The sequence below is a fragment of the Notolepis coatsorum genome, assembly GCF_963971535.1.
Source record: "Notolepis coatsorum genome assembly, chromosome: 19".
Lineage (NCBI taxonomy): Eukaryota > Metazoa > Chordata > Actinopteri > Aulopiformes > Paralepididae > Notolepis > Notolepis coatsorum.
The window spans coordinates 76,989,510-77,003,070 of NC_140183.1; positions in this window are offsets into that span (position 1 = coordinate 76,989,510).

The following is a 13,561-nucleotide window of genomic DNA, read 5'->3' on the forward strand; positions in this document are numbered from 1 at the left end:
ACTGTTTAGCGTCATCCTCTGAAAGTTTAGGGAGAATAATTTGATTAAGATATGTGTCCATTTTGTTTTGATCGAAGGTCGTTTCTGATTTATATCAGTCGGAGTAGAATTCTTTGAATGTATCGTTTATTTTTTCAGGGTCTGTTTCAAGTACTTGTTGTGCTCTAATGGTAGTTATATCTGCAAATTTTGCATTAATTCTTAATCGCATGGCTAATAAGTGAATAGGTTTAGAACCTTGGGAGTACTGCTGTTGTCTTGTGCTGCGTATTTGTATTTCCGATTGTTGTCTGTATATGGCATTGATCTCTTTAGTACATTAACTTGATTTTCTAGTCGAGTTGAGTTGTTGTATTTTAAAGAATTAAATAACGTTGAGTAAAGCGTTTCCAGTTCAGACAGTTTTGTGCATCGATTCTTGCGCATTTTGGAGGAAAAGCTATCAGTGAATCCTTGATCATTCCCTTTACCGACATCCATATTATTCTGGGGTCTTGCACCGAGTTTGCATTCTCCCGTAGGAATACTATAAGAGCTTCTTTGAGTTGTGTAATGAATTCCTTGTTATTAAGCAGCATCGAGTTAAATCGCCATCTTGGGGCTCGGGAAGATAGTATACCAAATGTTCCTTTTAGGAGTAAATAACAGTGATCTGATAGTGCATTGGGTATCATTTCCACTTCATAGTTATCAAATAGTCTCGGGGATGCAAAGACATAATCTATTCTGGATAATGTGTTATGTCTCGCAGATCGACAAGAGTACTTTCGGGTTGTGGGATTAAGTGATCGCCATAAGTCATTTACACCTGTAATCTTTGACCAATCCTTTAATGCATTAGAATTAGAGGAATTCTTTTGTTCGCTGGAAAAGGCGAGGTAAGATTTGTCCATCCTTGGATTCCAAATGGCATTAAAATCCGCACCTATTATAAATGAGTAATCGGGAAGGTCTAACATTGCATTGGTTAGTGTAGTGAAGAAACCCTCTTTGTACAAATTTGGGGCATATACCGCTGCCAACGCTATTTTCCTGTTCTTGTGTACAATCATAGCTATAGTTATACGACCATCTGCATCAGACCATACTCCCTTTAATTCAATATTCAACTTACGTCTAACGACTATGGCTACACCTCGAGTTCTCGTACCAAAAGAAGAGTGACTAATATTATGATATGTGTTGTCCGCTAACGTATCTATGTCTTTCTCTAAAATGTGCGTTTCGCTTAGTAGAGCCACGTCCACATGTTTTTTTTTCATCAGTGTGAGCACGCTTTTGCATTTGTGTTGTTTATTTATCCCACCAGTGTTCCATATCATTATATTCAAACTAGCCATAATCTATACATGTTGTGTAGTTTTTGGTAATGCTTCTGGAGTGCGAAGCTACAATAGATCCAATTATTGAGGTCCCGTTGAGAGCCGAGCTTAAAAACATATATATATACAAATAAAAATCCCCTTTTCCCCCCTCCCCCAGAGAGTCGTACAGGCCTGTGTTCCATAGACACATCCTCTGCGTATGACTCCCTCCCTTAGGCCACCGGATTGCCCAAACTGAGCTTTGTAATCCTACTCTTCCTATGCTAATTGCCATAGGATCTAACACTTTCATTCTAATTCAATAGAATGTCGCTTTTGGTCTTGCGCCTTCCCTTAAAGGGGAACTCCACTATTTTGGGAAATTAGCTTATTTAACATCTTCCCTGGAGTTAGACAAGAAGATACATACCTTTTTTGTCTCTGTGCGTGCATTTTAGCTTTGGGAATAGACGCTCCGTTAGCATAGCTTAGCTTCATCACTGGAAGTGAGGCAGGACAGTAGCCTTACAGTGCCTTACAGTGTATTGCAAGGTCTGACATTGACCAAATTTGATATGCATGACCTTGGTGGGCTCTAGGTCAACTCCTGAAAAGGGGGTCAATGTCAGACCTTGCAATCAAAAGTTAGGGGGCGCACTGAAATTATGGCAAGGGTTATTAGCCCCCTAACTTTTGATTGCAAAGTCTGACATTGACCCCCTTTGCAGGAGTTGACCTAGAGCCCACCAAGGTCATGCATATCAAGTTTGGTCAATGTCAGACCTTGCAATACACTGTAAGGCACTGTAAGGCTACTGTCCTGCCTCACTTCCAGTGATGAAGCTAAGCTATGCTAACGGAGCGTCTATTCCCAAAGCTAAAATGCACGCACAGAGACAAAAAAGGTATGTATCTTCTTGTCTAACTCCAGGGAAGATGTTAAATAAGCTAATTTCCCAAAATAGTGGAGTTATCCTTTAATGTACTAACAATATTATGAAAAATGAAAAAAAGAATACCTTCATTGATATATTCATTTGAACCTTCTACTAACTTATGTAGGAAACATCAGAAAAAGGAAAAGATTGGAGACAAACACTAACACCTTAAAATGAAGAAAAATAGAAAAGAACAATGAAAGTGGGAGTGAGAGCTAAAATAAAACTCATCGTGGAAAAACCACTAAAATAAAATTTAATACAGAGATAAAAGAGAAAAACAGAGACTTTTAGAGCTATATTGTGCCAATCTCTAAATCAGTGGAGTGATTATTTAAAATATTAGAATAACCTTGTTGTGCTCATACATTTAGATGTGGCTGATTTTTTTTAAAGCCTTATTAAAGCCTTATTAAGGCCTGATTAAACGTCAGTCAATTGATCATATGCTTATACACACCGGATGTTAATGTTAAAGTTGCAGGCCTTCGTTGTAATGGTGCATTATATTCTAGAAGGTTGTAGAATACCCTAGTAAATACGACAGACTGCTGTTGTGTTCCAGAATGATCTTCCTACCCAGGGTTCATGACTACTAGTATTTTCGGGATATTCCTTTGTGTCCCAGAGCAGTCGAGCGATGAGCCCAGAATATTCCAGATTGTTCACAATGTCAATGATAGATTCTTGTCTCCACGGAGACCAGAAGTCTGTAAATATAATGCATTACGAACCATATTATACACCTTGTGCCTTGGTGTTGCCGGCATGCATATCATCTGCTACTTTTGTTGAGTCGTGGTAAAGTCATTCTAATAAAATTACTGAAATACAAAGAGAAAGAGAGAGATGAGTAGGCTTATCTGGTGCGAGACAGTGTTGCGTTCTGCCCTGGGGGACCTGCTCCATGTAGCTTCAAGTATTCCTCGGCGGCTTTAGGCGTGCGTATTCCTTCCCTCCGGCCGTCTTTTCCCACGATCGATAATAGTGCCGGGTATTTTAGCATTGGCCTGTGGCCACTCTTGAACAATCTCTGCATCAACTCCTTGTAGGGGAAACGCTGAGCGATGGCCTCTTTGCATAGATCTTCGTAGATAAATATTGAATTTTCACCATATTTCAGTTTCCCCCTTTGGTTGCGTGCACCTCTGATGATGTCATCTCTTATTACCGTCTTGCGCAGAGTAACAATGATGACTCTCGGACCATTGCCTCTTTGTTCTCGAGTACCGATTCTGTAACATTGGTCCACTATCGGCTCTGTAGTTAGAATGTTGTTACCCAAAATCTCTGCTAACACTGTTGGAAACTTGTCGTCTGTGCAATTGACTGATTCATCAAGTCCCACTATGCGGATATTATTTCGCCTGTAGTAACGTTGGGTCTCGAGCAGCCTCTCCATCGCTTCATCTTTGACTTCTTGTATTTTCCTCCGACATGCTTCTTCCACCTTTTTTATCTCATTCGTTAACTCTATCAATCCATCGTTGACGTTCTTCTCGTTCTCTTTGACTACCATGTAATTTCTGTCACCGTATTCTCCACTGTCGTGATTCGCACGGACTGTACAGCGACCGCTTTCATAACCTCTTCGAATTTAGCATCGATGTGTGCGACGTGTAATTTGAAAGCGACCATCTGTTCCTTCATCAGGATAGTCAGAGAGTTGAAGTCGGGTTGTGTAATTGCACTGCCTGTGTCAGTTGATATTGTAGGTGCAGTGAGGGAACAGATGGATTTGTTGGCGATTATCTTCTCAAAATCCCCTGCTTTATCCTTCACTGTACTTTTTCCTGTCGTTCCCGTTATGTTGTCATCTATTGTCTCCCTCTCGGAGCCAGTCGCCGTTGGTCCCGGTATATTCTCCATTATATTCCCCCCATCGGGGCTTGTCAACAACGGATCCGCCGCAGCATCGCCTGTTATTTTCTTTGAACGTGTCTCAATCGGCGCCGTTGGAATTCCTGCTTCGTGTTTCTTTCCACCCTTTTTCTTATCCTTAGCATCCATGTTGAGTCTTTATGTCTTTTGATATAGTTAGTAGAAGTTCCTATTAATACATACGATGTGGTTTAATCTCATTGGTATTTGTTAAAATAATGTTTTTGAACGAAATTAACGGTGCATATTGTAGTCAAACCGGAACCTCAAAGCACCCAAAGCAATTGGTTTTGATAGTCTATCAGTGAGCTGGATACAATCCTACCTGGAGGGGAGAGAACAGATGGTGGAGGTAAATGGTACCCTACCCCCCCCCCCCCTCCCAGTGAGCTGTGGTGTTCCACAAGGAAGCATACTAGGACCGCTACTGTTCCTAATTTATGCAAATTACATGTCGTCAGCTTGAGACTGCAACTTGTTCTTGTTTGCGGACGACTCAGCCCTGCTGGTCTCTGACAAGAACAAGTTACAAGTTGAAAAAACCCTCAGCTCGGAACTAGGCAAAATCTGCATATGGCTCGCTGTGAGGAGGCGGCCAAGCGAAGGACAAATTAGTGATGTGACGTTTGAAGCGAGGCTCCGGAGCTTGTGTCGAGCAATCCAGCTTTTTTTAAGTGGAGCCTGTATCGAAGCGCGTATCAGGTGACGTACTGATGACGTCCGAAGCCTCGGTCCGGGGGGTACCGCCCCCGAAGCCCCACTCCGGGGGGTACCGCCCCCGAAGCCTCACTCCGCGTCACTGATTCAGGAAATGGCTTCGGGGTTGGTGCGCAACGCGTCTCCAACGAACATCCCCGCAACACAAGTGTCGACATAGGAATTCATTACGAGTTTCTTTGCGTTGGAGAATCCCGTGGAGTACTGGGAAAGACAAATAAATGTGTATCCTAATAATCCCAACATATATATAACAGATGGTAGCGCGAGGCACTGTCAGTCACGATGGACTTCAAGCGTTGTGAAGCGACTGGCGAGTAGCGGTACTGTGAGTTAAACTCACTCCACTTAAAAAGACACACTTTACACGTCATGAAGAGTGAATTCACCTTGGTGTAGCGGTCTGTGCTGTTAAAGCCAGAGGCCAAAATGTCACTTGTCGGTGCCACTCACGGTGAATAAACTTACATATCATTTTTTCAAAGATCTATGTCTGTAGATGATATTTTTGTATGATAGCCCTTCCAGAGTGGTAGCTTAATCTTAATTATCAAGTCATGAAGTATACCTACCCCCTCAGGAAATTGCATTTCAGATGCTGGCGCATATCCTGTTTAGACTCACGTAGAGGACATCTGTCAATGTTTCACAATATTGTGTTTGGTATCATTTTAAAGGGGACTATGTAATCTTTCATTCAAGCTAAGATGTGAATCTTTCTGACCAATATAGAGGTCACTGGAGCTCTTTGAACAGTCAACAACACAAATTTGTACACGATTTTCGCCTAAATGATATACTATCTTTTAGCCTTGTGTCATCTAGGAGCAATAGGGACACAAAATACAAAATCTACAACACTCTCAGGACCATAAGGATTCAGGAAATGTATAATATGCCTATACTATTTCTTATCAGGGGTGATTGTGAGCCTTAAATTAGAAGAGCGGTATTAGGCTCCTATTAAAACTATACAGAACAGCCACTAGGATAATGTCACAAAGTGGTCTGTCTTTATCATACATATACAGGAGCAACAGGGGCACAAAATACAAAATCTACAACACTCTCAGGACCATAAGGATTCAGGAAATGTATAATATGCCTATACTATTTCATTGTTACGGGTCATTGTGAGCCTTAAATTAGATGGGCATTATTAACTGGGTCAGATAAGGTCACAAACTGGTCTTTATCTTGACTTAATCTCCATTTGATTACTTCAGATGTTGTATAAAATGGTGATTTCTGTGTAGAAATAGAAAACTGTGAGCAAGTGGAAACTGTTTCCCAATAGCCACTAGATGGCACTGTGCCTGACTATTACTGAAATTCTGCATAAATATAATGAGAGAGAAAGTACCTGTGTTCTTGATGCTGTCTTCAAACAAGGTAATGTACATTGAAATGATAATCTCAAATAAAATATCCAAATATTTGTATGAATACGATTGTGGAGAGCATAGGGTGTGGTCTTTGTCACCAATGGTCATTGTTTGTGTTGCATGTTTACAGATAACATTCCACATTGCTAAGGCTGAAGACTGAGGCTAACGTCAACACATTGTGGAAGCATCTTTGTAAGTTTGGTTAATGTAAAAATGATTTATGTTTTGAAGAGTTGACTTAGCTATTTTTGTATGAACAGAAGAATAGCCTCACATTTACATATGTCTATATATGTTATACATATTTTCATGTCTGGTCATTTTTAGCATGGTGTTATTGTGAAAAATCATAATTTATATTATCCTTTGTTTCATCACAATTTACTCAAGCCTAGTAACAGACACTATTTCTGCCACTGAATATATTCCCTGAGATCCATAGAAGTTTGTTCAAGGTAGGCCTACATGATCTATGTTTTAAAGAATTGACTGTAATTTATATTGGTATGAAAAAAAGAGTTGCCTTTACAATTTTGTGTGTTATCATAATTTCACAAGGCTACATCTGATCTTGTATATTGCAGTTGAAACTGCCTGACTATGGCCACCGGTGAAAAAGCAAGTAGCAACCCACCACCAAAGCAACCACAGGGAGAGTGCATCATCCATTATTCTGATGATCAAGATCAGCTGGTTTCTCCAACCAATCCTGACTCCTGGAAAACACTGATCAGGGCAGCTCAGATACGAAAACATGCACCAGTTTTGGAACTGGCAAAGGACATTCCTGAAGGACAGATTCCAGCAGTCTACTACCACAGAAATTGTCGCAGTATCTTCACCATGAAGAAAGATCTTGACCATATCCTTGAAAAAAAATTGTCAATACCCAGTAGCTTTGCTGAAGAGAAATAAGTATATTTTGCCAGAAGACTTCCAAATATTTTAAAGGACGGAAGACAAGAGAATTACTGATACAATGTGTCCAATTGCGTGCAGATGCAAAAATCAGGAGTGCAGCACAAAAGAAAATGGACAGCAGAATCCTTGCCATAGTGAGTAGAGACCTTGTCGCAGCTGAAGGGCACTACCACACGTCATGCTATAAAATATACACCAAAGAGGTCTCCAAAGAAGAGGTTGCCAACACTGAAGATGGTGGTGCTGCTGATGATGATGCCCAGTATGAAGCTGCTGTGAAACAGTCGTACAATGAGCTGTACCTCTTCATCAGGACAGAGATGTTTGGCAATCCACGTGTGATGACAATTACTAGTCTCACTTCTGGAGAGTGAATTATTTGGAGCCTTGCACATCATCTTTGATGCCAAGGGAAAACTCCTCCTCTATCCAGATAACCTGTCCATGAATGAACTTGCCAAAGAAAACCAGTCTCTTAAAAGGGAGCTTCAGACCTTGAAAAGTGCTAGTGCCCAAGATGTCATAGCCAACACAGCCATCAAGCTGAGAGAGGACATCAATAATCAAGATGTTCCTCAAGCCTGGCCACCTGACATCAAACCAGAAGCAGAATGTCCTGTCATTCCAGAATCCCTTAGTCTTCCTGTGCTATCTACTCTCTGGCACTAATGATCCTGATCATGCATCCAGAGTTTTGCGGCTCATACAGTCATTCGGCCATGACATGGTATATGCAGTGACAAGTGGAAGGATCAAACCGTCCAAGCACATCGTTTTGCCATTCAGTGACAAGTCATTGACAGGGAATGTAGAGCTGATAAACATCCTCAACCGACTTGGTCACAGCGTGTCCTACTCACAGATGGAGGAAATCGACACTGCCTTGTGTCTGCAGAAACTCTCAGCATCAGGAAGTGACATTGCCTTACCAAGTAACATCCATCCTGGTGTATTCACAACTTTAGCCTTGGACAATATTGATCGTCTTGAAGAAACCATCAGTGGAGAGGGAACATCTCACAGAGTCAATGGGATTGCTGTGCAAGCAAAGACGGTCAACCCAGTCCCTGTCCAACCCATGCCCACTGTTGCCAAAACAAAGCAGAGAAGCATTGACTCATCCCAGCCAATGTTACCAACTTACAACGCTGGACAACGGGCTGGGCCACCACAAAGCAAAAGTGCAGATGCTGATACTGCTGCCAATACTCAGCTTGCCAGAGAGAAGAACCTTGTTTGGGTCCTAGCAAGAATGTCACAGCAAGATGACCAGTCAGTCAGCAACTGGACCGGCTTCAACATCCTGACTCGTGGTGATATGACAGTCATCCCTGACAGTGTAGGCTATCTGCCTACCATCAATGCTCCAGCGACACAAATGTCTACTGTCAATGAGGTGCTTAACCAGTCACTAAGCATCATGCAGTGCTTAGACCTGACAAAGATTGTCTGTGTCTTTGACCAAGCCCTGTATGCAAAGGCTGTTGAGATCACATGGAAACATGCTGGCAAGTTCCAGAATATCATAATCAGACTTGGGGTATTTCACACCATCTGCACACTGCTGGCAATCATAGGAAAGTGTTTCCAAGATGCTGGACTCAGTCTGGCATGATCGCAGAAGGGTCCATTGCTGGGGTCATGGGTGGCCGCAAGTACAACAGGGCAGTGCGACTACACAAGCTCTTGTATGAGGCTCTCATGCGACTGATATGGAAGGGTTTCCTCTCTTGGTTGGAAACAACTCACATGAATGAGATGGTTTATTTGGATGAAACACTGAAGGTAATTGACAGCCTTGGGGAAAATGTCTCACAAGCCACTTTGAACGAAGCCCTCGAGAACAGCTCTTGTGCACGCATCATCGAAATCTTGCTGGGGCTCATTCATCCGAGCATCCCGAGAGGGAGACTGGATGCTACACTTGGCAAGCATTCGAGCAATGATCCCATGGTGCTTTGCCTATGACAGGATGAACTACGCACGCTACCTCCCCTACTACTACGCCCAGATGTCTCAGCTGTACATCACACACCCAGATGTGTACACAGAATTCATGAAAGGAGGCTTCTCTGTCCAACTGGGCCCCACTAATCCCTTTGGCAGGATCCCAGTTGACCAAGCTATAGAAGAAACAGTGAACAAAGACACCCAGACAGCTGGAGAGACGAAGGGATTGAGCTTGAAGTCAGGAGCTGTGGCCAAGTATTACCTAACCGCTGAGTATAGAAGCATGTACCTCAGACAGCTGAGAGACCTGACAGATCAAGGCACGTCCAAACTGTCCCATCCAGATCTACAGCATCCAAGAATCAAGAGAGATGAAGCCGATGTCCAGTCTCTTCTTGACCTTATGCAGAACAAGTGGTTCAATCCTATGTCCCCTGATGAGAACGATCTGGTTAGCCTGTCCACTGGCTTCATGGCTCCACCTGATGTGACAAGAGATCTCCTGAGAGCTCATGATAGGAGAAGAGGCATACCAGGCATTCAAACAAACAAGGTTAGATGAGGACCCACCATCTTTAAAGTTTCATGACAAGATGACCAAGCAAAGCCTGAAGACATTCTCCAGTGTCGGCACAAAAAAAGCTAAATGAAAGAAAGGGCAGGATGTGGTGCTGAGGGCAGACAGAAACCTGTTCAGCCACATGATCCTGTTAGGAAGATAGACATGAAAGATGTCCTTGCCCACCCACTGGGCCCACTGCCATGGGCACTTGCAAATGCTGATGGGTCTCTACGAAAAACAAACAAGGCTGCACTTGCCAGAGAGCTGGAACAGAATGTGTCTCCTGCTGAACAGATCCCAACACCATCCACTTCCATCATTGATGGGATGAGCCTGGTCCAGAAAATGAATGGCAACAACAAAACCTTTGGACAGGTGGCAGAGTCACTCTTCTCCCAGGTCCTCCACGAGGGGGCACAGAGTCAGAGGATTGATGTTGTGTTTGATGTTTACCGCCAGACTTCAATCAAAGATGCTGAACGACAAAACCCGGGGTGCAGACACTATGGTCCAATACAAGAACCTGGCAGGAGGACACCACGTACAGCAGTGGAGAACTTTCCTGTGCAGTCCTTCCAACAAGACCAGTCTCATCAAGTTTCTGGTGGAAGAGTGGAACCTCCCACAATACAGAAAGAGGCTGCATGGCAAAGTGTTGTACACAACCTGTGAGGAAACCTGCTACAGGTTGACAGATGGTGGGTGTGAAGAAGTAGCAGAACTGCAATCAACACATGAAGAAGCTGACACTCGCCTGCTCCTGCATGCATCAGATGCTGCAAACACGGGCTCAAAAGCAGTCATCATCATAGCTGAGGACACTGATGTCATGGTGCTTTGTCTTGCCTTCCAGAAGGACATCACCTGTCCCATCTACATGAAGTGTGGGACCCAGAACCGCACACGATATGTGAACATCAGCAAACTTGCAAGCTCAGTTGGAGACAGCCTCTGTGACAGCCTAATTGGCTTACACGCCTTCACTGGCTGTGACACTGTCAGTGCATTCGCTGGCCGGGGGAAGCTGAATGCCCTGAAGATGGTGAAGAAGGATACTTCCTACCAAGAAACCTTCAGTGGACTAGGGCAGTCATGGGATGTGAGTGAGGAGCTGTTCCAGAGAATTGAGGAGTTTACATGTCACATGTACTCTGCTAACAGCAGCACAGTAGAGGTGAACCAACTGCGCTACCAGCTCTTCTGTACCAAAAGGGGAGAGGTCGAGTCCAGCCAGCTTCCACCATGTAGGGACTGTCTCTTCCTGCATGTTGAACGAGCCAACTATCAGGCAGCAATCTGGAAGAGCAGTCTGCAGTCTAACCCTGTGGTCCCAAGTCCTACAGAGCATGGATGGAAAGACGATGAGGGCAAGCTGGCAATTTACTGGATGCGCTCCCCACCTGCACCAGATGTAGTCCTGGAATTGCTAAGATGCAAGTGTGTCCGTTCATGCAAAATGCCAAGCTGCACATGCTTATCAAATGGACTGGCATGCACAGATATGTGCAAGTTACAGACATGCAGCAACCAAAAACTGCAGGATGATCCAGAACCTGACTTCGAACTCGAGGAGTCAGAGGATGAGAGAGACGAGCAGTTTGAGTAATTCAATGTACATTTAGTATATAATGTTGTTCTGTTTAATAGGTTGTTCATAAAACTCTAAGTGGTTCCTTATCTCATTGTGGTGTCCTTTATGTCCTGTATATGTATGATAAAGACAGACCACTTTGTGACATTATCCTAGTTATCTGACCCAGTTAATAATGCCCATCTAATTTAAGGCTCACAATGACCCGTAACAATGAAATAGTATAGACATATTATACATTTCCTGAATCCTTATGGTCCTGAGAGTGTTGTAGATTTTGTATTTTGTGCCCCTGTTGCTCCTGTATATGTATGATAAAGACAGACCACTTTGTGACATTATCCTAGTGGTTGTTCTGTATAGTTTTAATAGGAGCCTAATACCGCTCTTCTAATTTAAGGCTCACAATCACCCCTGATAAGAAATAGTATAGGCATATTATACATTTCCTGAATCCTTTTTTTTTTTTTTTTTAATTTTTTTTATTATTGCAAAACAAAACTTATTAAAAGTCAGTACTCAACACACAATGTATAATGAAACTTTCAGTAAAGGTGGTTAAAATATATGCAAGTACAGAAACAGGATAAAACAAAAATAGTCAATAATAACATTTTAACCGTATACAGTGTATATCCAGCGAAGTTACAATTATATAGTTTCAAGTTTCAAGTTTCTTTAATAGTTGTCATACAGAAGTACAGAATACTTTTGTACAAAATGCTTCTTACTGTTGCGCTCCAGAGACTGTGCATGACAAGATAAGTATGAAATAAAAACATAGTAAAAATTAGAAGAAAAAAAAGAGGTCACAGTGTTCAGTTTAGACATATGTACAATGTTCGTAGACGTAGTTACCATACAATATACAATACTGTGCAGTGTACTAATATACAATACTATATAGTGCAAGGCATAAATGGACGAGGTGCAGTTTAGGTACAATTCACAGTAGGTGTACGAGTTGTAGTGCAAATCCTTTATCAATAAATATAAAGTGTAAGTGTGTTTGTGTGATCTAAAGTGTGGAGAGTGGGTGCTGCAGTGTGTTGTTTGTTTGAGTGAGTGTGTGTGTGCGTGTGGGTGTGTGTGCTGTGTGCATTTGATGGTTGTTGCATAGTGATTATTGTTCGTTTAGCGATTATTGTTCGTTTAGCAGCCTGATGGCCTGGGGATAGAAGCTCCTTCTGAGTCTTTCTGTGCTCGCCATAAGACTCCGGTATCGCTTGCCTGACGGCAGCAGTTCAAAGAGGCAGTTGTTCGGGTGGCTCGAGTCCTTAATAATTCTCTTAGCCTTCCCCTTGCACCGCTTGTTGTAAATGTTCTGGAGGGTGGGAAGCCCCCCTCTAATTGTGCGTTCGGCTGAACGTGTCACTCTTTGTAGTCTGCTACGGTCTTGTGCAGTGCTATTCCCAAACCAGGAGGTGATGTTGCCGGTCAGGATGCTCTCTATTGTACATGAGTAGAAGTTCCTAAGGATCTTCTGACTGACTTGGAACTTCCTTAGGCGCCTGAGGAAGTAGAGGCGTTGTCGTGCCTTCTTCACAACACTGTCAATGTGTGTGGTCCATGTCAAGTCCTCGGATATGTGGGCTCCGAGGTACTTGAAACTGTTCACTCTCTCAACTGGTGCCCCGTCGATGCTGAGGGGGCTGTAGTCCTTGACCCCCGACCTCCTGAAGTCCACAATCATCTCTTTTGTTTTGCTGACGTTCAGGGAGAGGCAGTTCTCCTGACACCACTGTGACAGGTTCTCTACCTCTTCCAGGTAGGCCCTTTCGTCGTTGGCAGAGATCAGGCCCACCACTACTGTGTCATCAGCAAATTTGATGATGGTGTTGTTGTTCCGCTGTGCTACGCAGTCATGTGTGTACAGGGAGTAGAGGAGGGGGCTCAGAACACAGCCCTGGGGGGCCCCTATGTTGAGCGTGATGGATGAGGAGGTGCAGTTGCCGGCTCTTACCACCTGGGGTCTGCCCGTCAGGAAGTCCAGGACCCACTGGCACAGGTCATAGTTCAAGCCCAGGTCCCTGAGCTTGGCTATGAGTTTGGAGGGGACTATGGTATTGAATGCTGAGCTGTAGTCGATGAACAGCATTCTCACATAGTTCCCCTTCCTCTTGTCCAGATGTGATGCTGCTGTGTGCAGCACATGGGCTATGGCGTCCTCCGTGGACCTGTTGGGGCGATATGCAAATTGCAGAGGGTCCAGGTTGATGGGGAGGGAGGAACAGATGTAGCCCTTCACTAGCTTCTCAAAGCACTTCATGGCTATGGAGGTGAGGGCTACAGGGCGGTAGTCGTTGAGG